The following is a 16926-nucleotide window of genomic DNA, read 5'->3' on the forward strand; positions in this document are numbered from 1 at the left end:
TATGAGGCATTTTATTATATTTTATTTAAACAATCCCTGCACCTGAGTTTCTGCATGTGTGGATAAGGAGAGAAACACACTGCCCCCGTGGCTCCCTTCCTTCCCAGCCTTAGCGGGCTGCCTCTCCCTGTTTCTGTCAGCAAAGGGGGCCCTCAGGGCAGGGTGGCAGGAGCTGCTGAAGTGCAAAGGCGCACTGTGGCGTCCATCAGAGGGGTCAGGCCAGACTCACACTGGGAGAGCTGTGTGAGGGATGACAGGAGGTGGCTGTCAAGGTGACTGTCAGGAGCAGGTCAGCAATAGCTCACACAGTGCCTGTGAAGTTAACTTTCTTCAAAGAAACAAAACAGCTTAGGAGGCCAAGCCTAGTGAGCCCAGCAACTCTTCCTGGTAAATCCTGCCCCAGTTGTGAGCACTGAAGGTCCCCACCTTCCCACAGCTCCCTATGTCTCTTCCTCACCCCCCCTCCATTCCTTCCCACACAATCTGAGGCCCCTTAAGTCTTACCTGCCTTTGCTCTGCCCTCTTCAGACCTCCAGAGGTCCACAATGCATTGCAAGGTGGATGAATTATCTCTTTGTGGCAAAGGGATGGCAGGAAGATATAAGTTGTGCTGCAGAGGTATAGCCTTTCATTTGTATACTATTTTTCCCCATTTCAACCCTGGTGGTTTGCAGGAAAGGGGGTGGAAATTGGAAAAGCAAACAGGAGAGCTGAGTGGAAGAGGGTGGGCAGAGGAAGAGAACAGAACTTCTTTGAGCTGCAGGGATCTTTCCTGCTGATGCTTGTTCCTGCATTTTTCCATGTCTGTTCCTGTAACTCCATTTCTAACCCAAACTGCATCTTTACTTTCATATAGGTTTTTGAAGGATGCAACTGTTTGCTTGTTGCTTGTTTTTTCTTTCCTTCTTTTTTTTTAAAAAAGACACATGGTCCTTTATTGTAAGAAGATACTTTAGCAAGGAGATTTCTTCTTTTTTTCTTTTGGGTACATATCAAGAGCAGATTACATAATTTATGAACAGCTTTTTGAGCGGCACTTACATTACTCTTCTGAGTCGATATTTGAGGATACTGGAGCACGGGTTGAAGAGGAGTCCAGCAAAGACCAATTTTGGGACATGCATATCCCAGGAATATGACCCCATTTAGATCTTGATGTGAATTGTAAGCAGACATGCATTCCTCAGCAGCAAGGCTTTGTAGCATTTGGAAAGCTAGTGGTGCAAAATTGCAGCTTTGGGATCCCCCACAGCCCTTTGAAGTTAATCTACTTTACAACTTCTTAATCAACTGCTTTCTTCTACCAAGAAGGTGTTACCATTGTTTGCATTACAAAAGGAAAGGCAATGGATATGGAGATACACAAGAAATACCATGCAAATCTACCCTGGCAATCCTCATTGCTCAGGAAAATCACAAAATGTGGCTGTTTGGCATTGTGCTTGTGTGAGTCATTTGTGTTAAGTTTTGGCCATTTGGAAGAGGTGAAGCAAGGGGCATTGTTCTTCCATTGCCCTCTTTGTGTGTCTTCAGAACCACCCTAAGAAGTAAATAAACAAGTAGAAGAAATCATGCTGGTCCATAAAAAAAATTCCCAAATCCACCGCTCGGCAATACCTTTAAGAACTGCCCTGGGCTCCTTCAGGAGGAAAGGCAGGATATAAATCAAATAAGTAACAGCAACCAACGTGTCACAAAGTACTGAGCGAGATTTCATGCCCACCAGACCTCTTCATCAGGGCTAGATGTTCTGGGGAAACTCAAAAGCTTCCTCAATACTTCATGGCATTTTGGTTGGTCCCAACTGCCCACTTGTGAACCTACAAACACGGAGATGCATTTTGCAAATGGAGGTTCTGAAGCTGAGAATAGTTTTCCCATTCCCTGAGCACAGTTACAAAAGTAGGAGTGGGAGACAGTCGTCTGGAATTAATGTTGACTGACAAAATTTCCCGAAGTTGCTGCTTTAGGATCAAAGTAACCACTCCAAGCTGAAGTGTACAACATTGAGTGTCATAAGTGCTAGGAAGGAAGGAAGGAAAGAAGGAAGGAAGGAAGATGCAGAGAGACCATAGGGTGTTCTATTAGATCCACACAGTTCTAATATAAATTGAAAATGTAGAGTGAATAGTTTTCATTGCTGCATGGGAAAGTTCAGCCTGTGATGGAAGACTGAGCAATTGCTAAGGCCTGGACCAGAGATCCTCCAGAGCATGGGTAGGCAAACTATGGCCCGGAGGCTAGATCCGGCCCAATCGCCTTCTAAATCCAGCCTGTGCACGGTCTGGGAATCAACGTGTTTTTACATGAGTAGAATGTGTCCTTTTATTTAAAATGCATCTCTGGGTTATTTGTGGGGCATAGGAATTCATTCATTCCCCCCCCCAAAAAAAAATATAGTCCAGCCCCCCACAAGGTCTGAGGGACAGTGGACTGGCACCCTGCTGAAAAAGTTTGCTGACCCCTGCTCCAAAGATTCAGGCACCCTGAAGGGCCAAAACTAGTGTTTGCAAGAGAATTAACAGCGGCAACAGTAGTCATAATTTTTCCTTAGTACTATACACATATGAGGGATGGCAGTTGAAAAATTCCCTCTTTGCCTCAAAGGGCAAAAGACCCCACAAATGTCTTGCTAGATTGTGAGGAGGAAAACCCTGGGATTGTATGAAAAAACCAGAATGATTTGGTAGGTCATATAGTGCAGAAACCAGGTGGCAGCTGTCACCAGGAGTGCCTTTGCTCAGCAGAGGCTAGTGTGCCAGCTGTGCCCATTCCTGAAGAAGTCAAGCCTGGCCACAGTGACACATGCCTTAGTTACTTCCATTTTGGATTACTGCAGTGCTGTCCACATGGGGTTATCTGTGAAACTTCAGCTGGTCCACAATGCAGCTACATGAGATCACATTGCACCAATCCTACAACAGCTGCACCGGCTACCAGTTTCCTTCTGGTCACAGTTCAAAATGTTGGTGATTACCATTAGAGTCCTACATTACTTAGGTCCAGGATACTCTAGGGATTCATCTACTCCCAAGTCACTCTGCCCGGTGTCTAGGATCAGAGGGTCCCTCTCTGTGTCCTACGATGGAAGCACGGCTGTGTACGATAAGAGATGGGGCCTTCCTTCAGAGTGGCTGCCCTCGGTTGTGGAAAACCTTCATCTATAATGAACTATGGTTGGTTGGTTCTCTCTCTCCCTATTTTTCACCAGTTATTTAAGTCCTATTTATTATTCCATCAGGATCACTTTTTATTTATGCTTTAACATTTGTATCCTGCCTTTCTTCCATCATGGAACCCAAAGCAGCATGCCCATATTTGCCAGGCACTACTGACCAGTCCCAGAACTGTATAACTTCAGCATAGTGCTAACCTCATGTCTCTTCAGACCAGACTCTGAGACTTTTAGGAGACAACACATTTATAATTTAACTGCTGACCCTGTCTCTTCTGTAATTGCATTGCATTCTTTATATGAACTTGTAATGTTATATATGCTGTAAGCCACCCTGAGTGGTGTATTTACACAAGAACTGAAGGGAGAGAGGCTTTTTGCAACCAATGGCTTTCCAGTGGCCTTGCCCCACCCTCCAGCCCCAGACCATTACTTGGAGAAGAGCAGAAGCAGATGGGAAGAAAGGAGTTCAGGGATAGATTTTTAAAAATAATTTTATAAGTTGTGTGTCCTTGTTTCTCAGTTTCGTCCTTGTTCGGTTTTGGGCCTTATATTTGGTTTTGTGCGTTTTCTGATATTTTATGCATTGTGATTTGCTGTTATTTTATTGATTATATAGTTAAAATATTATTTGCTGATGTTTAATTTACTATTGGAGTCTAATGGATTATTGAGTACAGTGGTACCTCGGGTTAAGTCCTTAATTCGTTCCGGAGGTCCGTTCTTAACCTGAAACTGTTCTTAACCTGAAGCACTACTTTAGCTAATGGGCCTCCTGCTGCCTCCGCGCTGCCAGAACACAATTTCTGTTCTCATCCTGAAGCAAAGTTCTTAACCTGAGGTACTATTTCTGGGTTAGCGGAGTCAGTAACCTGAAGCGTATGTAACCTGAGGTACCACTGTATTGCTTTATTTGATACAAGTTGTTTATTATAGTTATTGTGATTTTTTTTTATATAGGATCTGATTATTACTGTTAATGTTTGATGTTTTATTATTATTTCTGTGTGTGTTGGAAGCTGCCCAGAGGGGCTGGGGCAACCAAGACAGATGGGAGGGATATAAATAAAAAATATTATTATTATTAAGAAGGCAGGGATATAAATGCTGTAATAAAATAAAACTTAAAAACAGGGGATAAACAAACACACACACACACACACACACACACACACACACACACTTGTTTTGCTCCAAAAGTGACTTTTTTTGCTTTTGCAATTTTAACGCCTATGAACAGCCAAGTTTAATTTGTTGAATAAATCATATCTGAAAACATAACATTGCTCGATCTGGGCACAGAAACTGTTTCAGGTGCCAGTTTTCAGCCTATACGACCTGAGTCACAGCTTGTGCAGTTGAAGAAGAGGCTCAGGGTGGAAACGCTATCACCAGAAGGTTTGCTTTTTCAAAAAGGCACAGCTATACAGTAATACTAATTTAGGAGGTGCTCTTTCGAACCAGCTTGAGACGACTGAGGCGCACTTTCCTGTCCAGGAAACAGGTCCTACACCTCTGCGCTACTGTGTCAGCAGCTTGCACTGTGAACATCCGATATCAATTACATGCCAGCAAAGAGCACCACCCACCCACCCCTTTTTATACATGTAAAAAGAAAAGAAAAGAAAAGAAAAACAAGACCATATAAGGTTGCGGTTGTCCTCCTTGTTTGTTCCTGTATGCATTCTGCGTATCCCACAGTGCCAACCAAACATGAATTGTTTGTTCGTCTCTGATCCTTTTGGCTTAGTTTATGCCCATTCCCCACTCAAACTTGGCTAAGGGAGAATACTTTCCTTGGCTACTGTTTCCATCATCTGGCATTTAAGTGTGCACTTGATCTCTCTCCCCGGCAACTTCCCTAACAGCAAAGCCATTTAGGTTCCAAGGCTTCTTTTAAAGCATATTATTAATGCCCCTTTGGCAAGCGCAAGCTGAACACTCCGCAAATTAATTGCCATATTCACTTCGGATCCTTGCCAACAAAAAGAGCATCAAATTTAGTCATATAGTGAAAAGTGAATTAATGTATTCATGTCCTAATATTGCTCATGATCCAACCAACTGCTGTTCGGGCAGCATCTGCTAGTTGGAGGCTCTGCTGGGCTTCTGTACAACGAGTGAGAAATGTTAAGTTTGCTTGGTGTACTAGTCTTTCCGCCTAGTACATCTCCATTTGGTGGAAATCTAAACCTAAAATGGTGGCAGTGGAGGCTGGTGCTGCATTAGGGTAAATGTGGCCCTGACTCACCAGTCTCAGCCTCCCATCACTTGCCCACCTCCTTACTTCAAACCAGTCAAAGGGGTCGCACTTCCTGACAGCTCTCTCTTCCTTAGGCTCAGTGTTTGCCTCTTGGAACTCAACAAGGAGGAGAGTGGAGACAAAGCTAGAATGAATTGGCTCTACTTTCATTGGCTCTGGCTCCAGCTACAGCCAAGGTCTCCGCCTTGTGCCCCACCAGCTGCAATGGGCAGCAGCCACCATTGATTAATGTTCAACATGGAAATCTTGAGTGGAAAAACAGTCACTGTGCATATTACGCCCCCCCCCCCCAACAAGGACTGTGTTTGCACTTCACAACTAGCTTGCAAATTGAACTGGTTTGGAGTACTACAGAAGGATCAGCCTTTTAGTGGCACTTGTTCTGTTTTGAATACTAAAGGCCAATCGCATGGGAAGTGGGGATGAGGGAGATACTGCTGCCGCTGCTGCTGGCGAACCTTTCAAATACAAAAATGGTGCAAAGACAACAGACATACATGCCATACATACGTCTGGAAACTCAGAAAGGGCCCATCAAATAGGGTCTGTGCCTGCGTTGGCATCAGTGCCGACGTGCCACCAATACACAAAGGAAGTTGAGGAACGCAGGATGATAAGAGTGGCTTGCCCACACCCCTACCTCGCCATGGACACAACAGGAAAGCTAACACAACAGTGCACAGGTTGCGTGCACTTCATCAAACCTAGTGGCGCAGTTGGCAACAGCCTGGGTATAACCGTCCCCAGGCATCCTTTATGTATCCTTTATACCCTTCCTCCCTCCCTCCGCCATCTCACCATAACTGAGTGCCTCATATTTCCAACTTTGGAAAAGTTGCACAGTGCCCCTCCAGAAGACAATAATGCAGTAAGATTGAAGAAGCATTATGGAACTAATAAAATGGAATGAGACACCACTAATGCAATATTATTGTGTGAATGACATGTTGCTGAATACACCCACAAAAAAAACCCACCAGTCTGGAGGGGACCCTACTAGTCACATATCCACATGTTCCCACACAACCTCCCTCCCTAAGGAACAAGTCCGACTGAAATCAGCGGGACTAGGAGGCCGAACTGACAATTGAGTTAGAGCAAGTCACTGCATCAACCCCAAGTTTGTATCTGTGTTCCCATGCCTTCTCTTCGTACAATTGGCTTAAGGGCTAGAGTTGATTGCATGACCAAATAAATAATTTTGTTTCTCTAGAAGGTGATTGAGCAGCTGGCGGGAGTGAGGGGAGAAGTTTAATTCATCGACTGTTGTTTTTAAATTAAATAAACAAATATAAATTTTAAAAGTCTGAGGTGATGTCTTACTGTGATGTCTCTGAACAGCTGGAAAAGAAAAGACAGAAAATGCTTGTGACTAATTTAATACTGGACGTGACAAGAATAACCCAGCCATATATCAGACAAGAGACAGAATGACCCAATGAAAGGCGGAGACTTCTGGGAGACCACAGTGATGATTGTACCTCAAATGAAGTGACTGAAAGAGGCTGCATTTCAGAAAGTCTCTTTCGATGAGCACAATTATGAATTGCTGCAGACTTATCCCCCTCTCTTCCCACAAGTAGTAGCAGCAGCAATCTGCAGACCTTCTGCAGCCCATCTCTTTCTTTGGTAGGATCAGTGTTCTGTGGCTAATAAATTAAGGGCAGAAAATCCTGCTCTCTATACCAACCTGTCACTGCTGCTGCAGCTCAGCTTTGAGTGTTATTTGGGTAAGCTTGGACCAAAAGCAGGAATGGCTTGTTAACATCCATGCAACATGTCATTCCTGTGCACACACACTCTGTCTCTCTTCTGCTCCCACTCCCCACAACCCAAGTCCTCAGCATCAGCTGTTTTCAGCTTGAAACAATAAATGGATATTGCTCAGCTCTATCAAACCAGGTGGCTTTCCCCACAAATTTAGCTTATGTCATAGAAAGTAAACAAATGCAATTGCAGACCCTCTGTTGTTGTTTAGTCGTTTAGTCGTGTCCGACTCTTCGTGACCCCATGAACCAGAGCACGGCAGGCACTCCTGTCTTCCACTGCCTCCCGCAGTTTGGTCAGGCTCATGTTTGTAGCTTCGAGAACACTGTCCAACCACCTTGCCCTCTATCGTCCCCTTCTCCTTGTGCCCTCCATCTTTCCCAACATCAGGGTCTTTTCCAGGGAGTCTTCTCTTCTCATGAGGTGGCCAAAGTATTGGAGCCTCAGCTTCACGATCTGTCCTTTCAGTGAGCACTCAGGGCTGATTTCCTTAAGAATGGATAGGTTTGATCTTCTTGCAGTCCATGGGACTCTCAAGAGTCTCCTCCAGCACCATAATTCAAAAGCATCAATTCTTCGGCGATCAGCCTTCTTGATGGTCCAGCTCTCATTTCCATACATCACTACTGGGAAAACCATGGCAGACCCTCTAAGTGTCCCTATTTTCCAGGGATAGTCCCAGATTTACAGAAGCCGTTCCAGTTTCTGATTTGATCCCATAATGTCTGGCTTTTCCTTAGGACGTCCCTATTTTCATCAGTGAAATGTTGGAGGGTATGGTACAATGTCCCTGTTTTAATCCCAGGGTATGGAGTTATGCAACATCCCCCCGCCCAAGTCAAGGAGATAAGTAACTATACAACCTTTAAAAGACATATGAAGGCAGCCCTGTATAGGGAAGTTCATAAATGTTTAATGTTTTATTATGTTTTTATATATGTTGGAAGCTGCCTAGAGTGGCTGGGACAACCCAGTTAGATGGACAGGGTATAAATAATAAAATTATTATTATTATGGAATAGGACATCCCTATTTTCAAAGGAGAAATGTTGGAGGGTATTGTGAATCACCAAGGATACATTATCAGCGTGAAATCCAGTGTCTCTTGTAAAACAGAAATAATTTCCGGCTGTAAATTCTATTAGATGACCCTGGTAAGAGTTTTTCTCTGCTGTTTAACTCCTGGTCTCCCATAACATCCTTGTACTGGGGAGCATGATTAGTACATTCATTCATTCTGCATTCTAAATACACATCAACAGTCCTTTGGCTGCGATGATTATCTAACAGACACCTTCTAAACACCTTGACTTCTATAATTGCAGCATGTTGTATTAGTTTCTGCTTATTTATATATTTCCAACATTTATATACAACTTTTCACCAAAAAGTAGTTTTCCATGCACTCAGCAAAGCCAGTCAGTTAAAGTAATATAATATTTTAACAGTAAAGCAATCCTTATTGTCTATAAGAATACAGATGTGGTCATCATAAACAGTAAGTGTCACAGTACAGCTGCACCTTTGTTTCAGAAGCATGGATTGCAACAATCAAGGCACACTGCTAAAGCTATAGGGATGCAGGTGGCGCTGTGGTCTAAACCACTTTGCCTCTTGGGCTTGCCGATCAGAAGGTCAGCGGTTCGAATCCCCGTGGCAGAGTGAGCTCCTGTTGCTCTGTCCCAGCTCCTGCCAACCCAGCAGTTCGAAAGCACGCCAGTGCAAGTAGATAAATAGGTACTGCTGTGGCAGGAAGGTAAATGGTGTTTCTGTTTTCTGTCACGGTGTTCCGTTGCGCCAGAAGTGGTTTAGTCATGCTGGCCACATGACCTGGAAAGCTGTCTGTGGACAAATGCTGACCTCCTTGGCCTGAAAGCGAGATGAGCGCCACAACCCCATAGTCGCCTTTGACTGGACTTAACCGGCCAGGGGACCTTTTACTATAGGGCACAGCATATACAATGCACTTCCTAGAAACATGACTCCACTGGCAATGACACCATAACTGCTTTTGCTTGCTGTGGCAAGCTTGCCACACTGAAACCTGTACAGGCTTGCCCAGAATTTCAGGTGACGCTTTCACAGCTTAGAGAAACAATCATGTACCATCAGAACTCTGTGCCGAAGACAAGAGTAGTAGAATATGCTGTCCTGCAGGTGTAAGCAGTCTTGTGCTTTACAGCTGCAGATTGGTGCCATCAGATGGAGGCTTAAGCCGGCATCCTCTGCACTGTTTTTCTAGATAACACCTTTCCCTTCTCAGCTGCTATTTGTCCTGTTGGTAAAAGCCACACATGCATACAAGCTGTGCCTACATGGTTTTTACTAATGGGGCAAATTGCAGCTTCAGGTGAGGAGACATTTTCATTCAAAAAACAGGGAGAATTAAAAACCTTTAATTCATCTTAATTTTGATAGGATCACCCTGTGGCTATTAAAAAAAAATGTAAGAGAATGACTTTTTGTAATGTGAATGGCAGTAGCGGATGACATGGCGGGAAGCAGCAGTGCTCACCCAACATCCAGTCACTGGTGTTAACTGTTGTTTACGGGGAAGTAGAGGGAAGCTAGTTGTGGTGGTGAGGTTAGTGCAGCATTAACACTCTGCCACTGCGCCCAGGCCTGGTTGGAAGGGACCGCAATGTTCATCTGCTCCAAACGCATGGCAACGCAGGAAACTTAGGCTGCAATATCCCTGATCAGTGGCTATCCAACCACCTCTGCTTTAAAACCGCTAACAAAGGAGAGTCTGCCACTTCCCAAGGTCATCTGTTCTATCGCTGCAAACCTTATACAGCCAAGCTCTTCCTGATGTTTAGTCAAAATATTCTTTCTTGTGACTGTGTAGCTTGTTGTTTGGGTTATATCTTTTGGAGTAACAGGAAACAAATTGGCTCCGTCACCTATCTGGCAGTCCTTCAAATATTTAAAGATGGCAATAGTCTCTAGGCTAAACATGCCAACTCCTTTAACCTTCTGGGTAAGGCTATAATAGAGAATGAGAAAATATATTAAAGATGGACTCTCCTTCCACCCAACAATGGTACCTTTTGTTTATTAAATTGAAAGCATCTTCCTGCAAGCCCCCACCCCACCCCACAAGGGCACTTAATAGTGAGGTGTTGGTGATTTACAGTTACGTAAAAATGATAAATTAACCAGTCAGTAGGTTAAAAGGAAGGTGCTTGATCAGCAAAAAATTCTTCAGTCTGTTGACACCCCTCCTTGTTTCTCCTCCAGCCAGACACCCTCCTATTCAGAACATTCTTTTCAGCTCCCACCCAGGTAGGTCGTCGTGACCTGCATTCCAGGCTAGCTTTCAGCCCATTAATTAGCACTCTTTGCTAGTTGCCAAGCCACTAGGCAGAACAACATGACTTATAAGAAGTTGCTTTATATGAAATTAGACCATTGACCCATCTCGCCCAGAATCGTCCTTCTTACCTGGCAACGGAGAAGCATCTGTGAGCGCTACATTTTTGTCAGCTCTGGTTCAAAGGAATCCCTTGTGCTGCCAGTAATAGCTCCTGAATATTACTTTTACTGTAATTTATTTTCTGGGCATGGAGCAAAACTTCACCATTTATAATAGTTTCATATGGTGCACACACACACACACACACACACACACACACACACAAGCTTTATTTTGCATTAAAGAGACTAGAAGGTTTAAGTAGGCAGAAAAGTAATTAGCCACACTGGCATTTTGCTAAGACACCTCCCACTAGTCTTCTGAAAAGCAACATGGAATATTAAATAGCCACAGATGGTCAGGAACTGAATCCTATTTCTCATCTAAAAATGGTGCTTCCAAACTCCCATTCAGCGCTGAGTCAGAAGACAAAGTGCCACTTAACAGATGACAGCTCATCATCTCCTCCATGGGTCTCTTTGAGGGACTCCAACACTGATAAGCATGGGAGATGTTGTTGTTGTTTTTAAAAAATACAATTAAAGGATATTTAGGGCACAATCTTAGGGTAGAGGCCTATCGCCTGATGGGCTGTAAGGTTTAGAGGAAGCGTTGCTACATGGGCAGAATACCAGATATTCTGCTGGTGAAGAATACACCTCTAGAATAGCTGAAATGAGTCATGGGTGAGATGTGGGTAGCGCAGGGGAGGAGCACACCATCATCTATACTCCCTTTGTACCACCATGCAGTCATTGACAGTGCAACATTACTTCAGCCCCAGATTTGGCACAGCATCAAAAAATTCTAGAACAGGTCCATGTCCCCACCCCACCCTGCCCTTGGCAGAGCAGAGGATAGTATGCAGCTCAGAACCCAATCACAGTACACCACTACCAAAATATGAGCCAAGCACAGGGAGAGCCCAAGTGTGATAAGAGAGTACGTGGCATGCTGCTAAACCTCACTGGGTTCGTGATAATGCAAGCTTAGAGCTCTCTGGTGATGGGGACGCTATGGAAAGACGGAACCTAGCACAAATGCTTTGAACACAAACAGCTTCTCTCCAGAACACACGGGGGGAATCTGAGAATATTGCTAGCACTTCTGTGCACAGAATTGTACCAGGTACCCTTTGTCTCCAGACTCCAGACACAAACACCCAACCCTAAATTCCATTCCAACAGCAAGAGGTGCCAGGACAAAGTACCCCACACAGGTAAGCAAAAGAAAGGTGAACACATTCTGCAGCTGTCCCCCATGTCTCCCCATCATCCCCTTTTCTACTTTTGAGTACTGTGTCTTGTTCTGATTTACATTACTCTAACATACACAGAGTGGAAAGCAGTGCCCTACTCCAAAGGAGAGCAGCTATTATTCATCCCCACATGCAGGTAAGATCTCAGTTGGTAAAGGCCAGGCACACCACTCTACTGCAGGCCAAACACTGAGAAGCACTTTTGCTTTGCAGGATCATAGCATGGATACACCAGGCAGAGTTTACGGTGTTTTCCTTTTAAAAATACCAAACCCATGGCAGAAGTGATAATAAGTGCCTGCCAACCATGAGGGGGAAGCTAAGGCATGAGTGCGGGGTAAGTTCTTGAAAAAAAATTATTTATTTATTTTAATATTCATTTATCCAGCTGCTATTCAGTGTCTAATATGGCTCCTCCTTCTAGAATAGGAGTGGGGAACCAGTGGCCTTCCCAATGTTGCTGGACTCCAGCTCCCATCATCCCTGACCATTGGCCATCTGCTGGGACTGATGGGAGTTGGAGTCCCACAACATCTAGAGGGCCAAAGCTTCCCCACTCCTGTTCTAGAAACCACGAGCACATCTTTCTTCCAGCTCCATCCAGGCCAAGCACACCTCCGCAACCAAGATTAGGCAGTAACCATCCTAAAATTCAGCTGATCATGATTAAATCAAAGGAATAGAAACGAAACGAAACCTAAGCTAATAGTTGCATTGGTTGCCACCAGCAACTATATTGAGTTAGAACTGAAGGGTACAAATTGTTTGTAAGAGGGTGGGTGGTTGTAGCTGAGTAATATGCACAAAAGAGACAGGGGAGTATAGGGCAACTGGAATTATTATTATTATTTAGCTATGTGCTCTATCTTCTCTCTCTCCCCCCCCTCCATTATATTATTAGAGTTTTACATGTGAGTGTGTCTTTCAAAAAAAATCAGTTGGGTGTTCCAGAATAGACTAACCCAATATTGCATAGCAGTACTTGTTGTAAAGACTCCTCTTTGTGTAAACTGCAATCTTCCCAGCCTATGGGGAGGGTCATCCCTGCATACCAACTTCCCAATGTAAATCACACAAGTTGGTGTATGTGTGAGTGTGGATGGCTCTGGCCATGCCCGGCGCCAGCTCCAGCCATGCCCTCTGTCACATGGTCCCAGACCAATCAACCACCACCTCTTGGGGCTCTTGGGGCCAAAAAGGATTGCCAAGCCTACTGAAGTGACTGAATGTCATGCCATGACTGCTGTGCAAGATTAGAACAAATATGTTTTATTACTTTAAACCCAGCTTGTTTGAATTTATACACCCTTCATTATGATCCCTTGGTTTTTACGGTTGGAAGAGTTCTGAAGGAAATTCTAACTCAAGGGATGGCAGCCTTTGGGGAACAGTGAGCACATCTGGAATTCATAGCAAAATACCACAGGCTCCAGTCACAAAATGGCTGCTCTGGGGGCATGGCATACCACAATGGCCACTGTGGGGCACAAAATGACTGCCACATCTGAAAGGGCAGAAAAAGAAGTGGGACAGAGAAAAAGAGGTGGTGCAGGCATGTGCCCCCATCAATGGGGAGGGAGGCATCAGCCACAGCCATACTCACAGACAGAAGTTCTTTCACCTCTCCTCTGGTTCAGAACAAATGGGAAGGTTGGGTGTCTTGTCCTGACGCTCTCTGAAAGCCATATATTTTTCGATATATGCAAACACGAACTGAGCAGGAAGAGCAAACAGTCCCTTGCATGTACAAATTTTTAAGGGGATCTTTACTGAGACCTTTCGCAAACACCATAGGAGGAACTGGTGGGAACAATTGGCACTCACAGGAGTTTGTACTATCCCTTTCTGCTAGATGCTATCAACTGGCAGAGACAAGCAAACAGTTGGTGGGCCACGCTCCCCCGAGCCCCTACCTGTGCTTGTATTCATGTGCACTATTCCCCAAATGGTTAGCCACCCACTGCAATCCTCCCTCGTCAGCCTTTCTGTAATGAAGGAATATTTGACAAGACTTCTTTTGTTACACGGTTGCGTTGGGGAAACTTGCCTTTCATATTTCTTTTCATTTCATGCCATGAAAGGCACAGCTACGCTCGCTTAATTAGTACAGTGTGTGAACAGACAGAATAATCTAGCATCAGCTGGAGTACATTGATTTCTAAATTAAATTTTTAGTAACTGCCTGCAGTATTGAGCAACTCCTTGCAGGCGTCAGAGCTGCAACCTTGCTTCAAGGCTTCCCTTGCAATTCACAAAGTTGAACAGGAGCACCACCAGCCTCCAGCAGCTGCCCAATTAAGGCCCTATTTACTGCCCGTCTAGCACTGTGCAAATGCTGAAGGCTGCCAAACACCTGCCAGGCCACAATGCATGACTCATAGGCTGCAACTGTCCTCGTGTTCGGGATGGGTGGGGGCGTCACAAGGTGTGCTGGCCTGCTTTAAGGAACACTATTTTTGTCTCTCATGTTTTATTTTAAAAATCTAATTTAGTCAGGCCTGAATAAAGAAAGCAGAGAGCAGTCATTTCCTTTAAAAGTATCACGAAGGGGAGGCCCCACAGAGGATGCACAACAACAACTTTATTGTCAAGCGTTTTATGGAGACAGAAAACCACACAACAGGTCACTGCTTGCAATGTAGAATTGAAACTAAGCCGCGCACTGCCAGAGAGCTGACTCAGCAGTTTCTTGGTATGGAAAGCCAGGAGGCCCAAAATACACTGCATTCCTGGTCCATACCTTTAACAAAAGGAATATAGCTCAATGGCAGAGCACTGACTTTGCATGCACAAGGTCCCTGGTTCAGTATCCATCATCTCCAGTTAGGGCAGGGAAAGACTCATGTCTGAAACCCTGCAGAGCCCCTGCCAGTCAGTGAAGACAATATTAAACTAGATGGACCAATGGTCTGGAGTGGCAGATGAAAATGATGGAATGTGCAGAACTGGCAAATGAAACCAACAGAATAAGAGATCAAAAGGGCATTTAAGGAAGACTGGGAAATGTTTATAGAATATCTGAAGAATCATTGCAAACAAGTTACAAATGGTAGCAGGATTAGAGTAAATTCAGCAGCAAAAATCACTCTAAGATAAAATGAGAAAAAGGAAAATATGGAATATTTAGCAGAAGGAACCACGGATGGGGGGGGAGGGAAGTCAATGTTTAATGTTGTGCGTTGTATATGTGATTATGTAAAAATTCATAAATAAAATTTAAAAGGTAGGTGGATGAATGGTCTGACTGAACAAGTCAGTTTCCTATGTTCTAATGTTTTCTCAAATACATAGCCAAATCTGGTAAGAGCAAAAGCTTGTCTAACAAAAAGGCTTAGGGGGGGGCACTTGCACATCACAAAAAAGAGGCCACAAGTTTACATACAATTTGTATGCGCTAATTTAGAAATACCATATTTTTCTACCTATAAGATGCCCCCATGTATAAGACGCCCCCTATTTTTGAGGACTCAGATTTAAGAAAATGGGGAGATACACTATCCGTGTATAAGATGCCCCCTAATTTTTGACATTATTTATTAGGAAAAAAACCTACCAATAGGAATACAATACAATCTCATCATAGTGGGGAAGTCTGTGACCAGGGGATCTGGTTTGCAGTCCAGTCAGGACTGGCCCAAGACATTTTGCTGTCCTGAGGCAAAGGACAAAATGGTGCACTTCTCCATTCCACACAGAGGCAGTGAATCTTACCTCAACACACACCACTACCCTTGAGGGTAGAAAGAAAGCTTAAAAGGGAGGGGCACACAACTCTGTCCTCGAAGAGAGGAGAGCAGTTTAGAGGGCTGGATCCACTGCCCTCCTCACCATTCAGTATTTGCTGCCTCAGACAGGCTGGCCCTTTGTCCAATTAATTAAATAATTGTTATGTTAAAATCCCTCCTGCTGAAATCTGTCTTAAGTACACTTACATTTATCAGACTCTTGCCTATGAAATTAAAAATTCAAAAGTTAGCATTCTATGCAACTCAGTTGTATGAATCTGATTTTCTTTTTATTTATTTCATTTCCTTTTCTGCAGTGTGAATTAGGGACTCCGTGCTTCAGAAGGAAAACATAGCATTTTTCAATTCTCCACAAGATGGTGCACTTTAGCACATCTATTTTTAAAAAAATGGGAGGGGGTCCTTGGCAATCAGCGTACACTGTTAAATTAAAAATGTATTTTGCTTTTAAAAATGGTTTAAGCCTGAATGATTTAGTAGACTGAGAATGCAAGGTTAGAAAAAGAGGGGAAGATCAGAATTTCCGCACAAAATGACTGCTGTGTTTCTCAAACTATCAGATGCCAAACATATAAGTGTAAGCAATAGAACAATGATAAACCTATTATTATTATTATTGCCGTTTTACAAGATCTAGCTCACTGGGGAAAGGCTGTTAAAGAAGCAAATGCCTTCTTAGGAAGTTGTGCTTTATCCTGAGGGATTAATCTGATAAGTTTGATTTGTTTGTTTTAAAAATAGAAAACTCAGTCTGCATCAGAAAAAGTAGTAGGGGGAAAACACATTTAAATTAAATTGTAACTGAAATATTGTAAATTACAGACTCCCAGAGGCAACAATGCCAAACTGTAGCATTGCTGTCCACACTCTGATTTTAACATTCACATTGCTTCAATTACAGTAATTTCCCTCGAGCAAATAAAAACCATCCAACTCCACACTTGTCTTGTGTACTGTACTCAAAGCAAACTGGGTAGCAAAGTAAACACACTATGTGCCTCTGTAGTATGACTAATGAAAACAGCAACAAGCAAGAAGGACAGTTCCTCCACCAGACATGAGGGGGATGAATGACTACCCTGGCTATTGGCTCCCAAAGGGATGCCAGGCACTTCGCTTCCAGGTGCCAGGACTGCAGTAAGATACAGATTGGCAGCTTAGTACCACGTCCTGTTTGTTTGCCTATGGTCACTCACATACCATTTTTCATGCCAGACCAGGAGATCTCACTCACATTTTTTCTCAATCTGGAAACCCCTCTGCTTGCAGAGGACTAGTCAACGTAGGACAGGGCCTGCTTTA

Source organism: Podarcis gaigeae, assembly GCF_964106915.1.
Source record: "Podarcis gaigeae genome assembly, chromosome: 1".
NCBI classification, from domain to species: Eukaryota; Metazoa; Chordata; class Lepidosauria; order Squamata; family Lacertidae; genus Podarcis; species Podarcis gaigeae.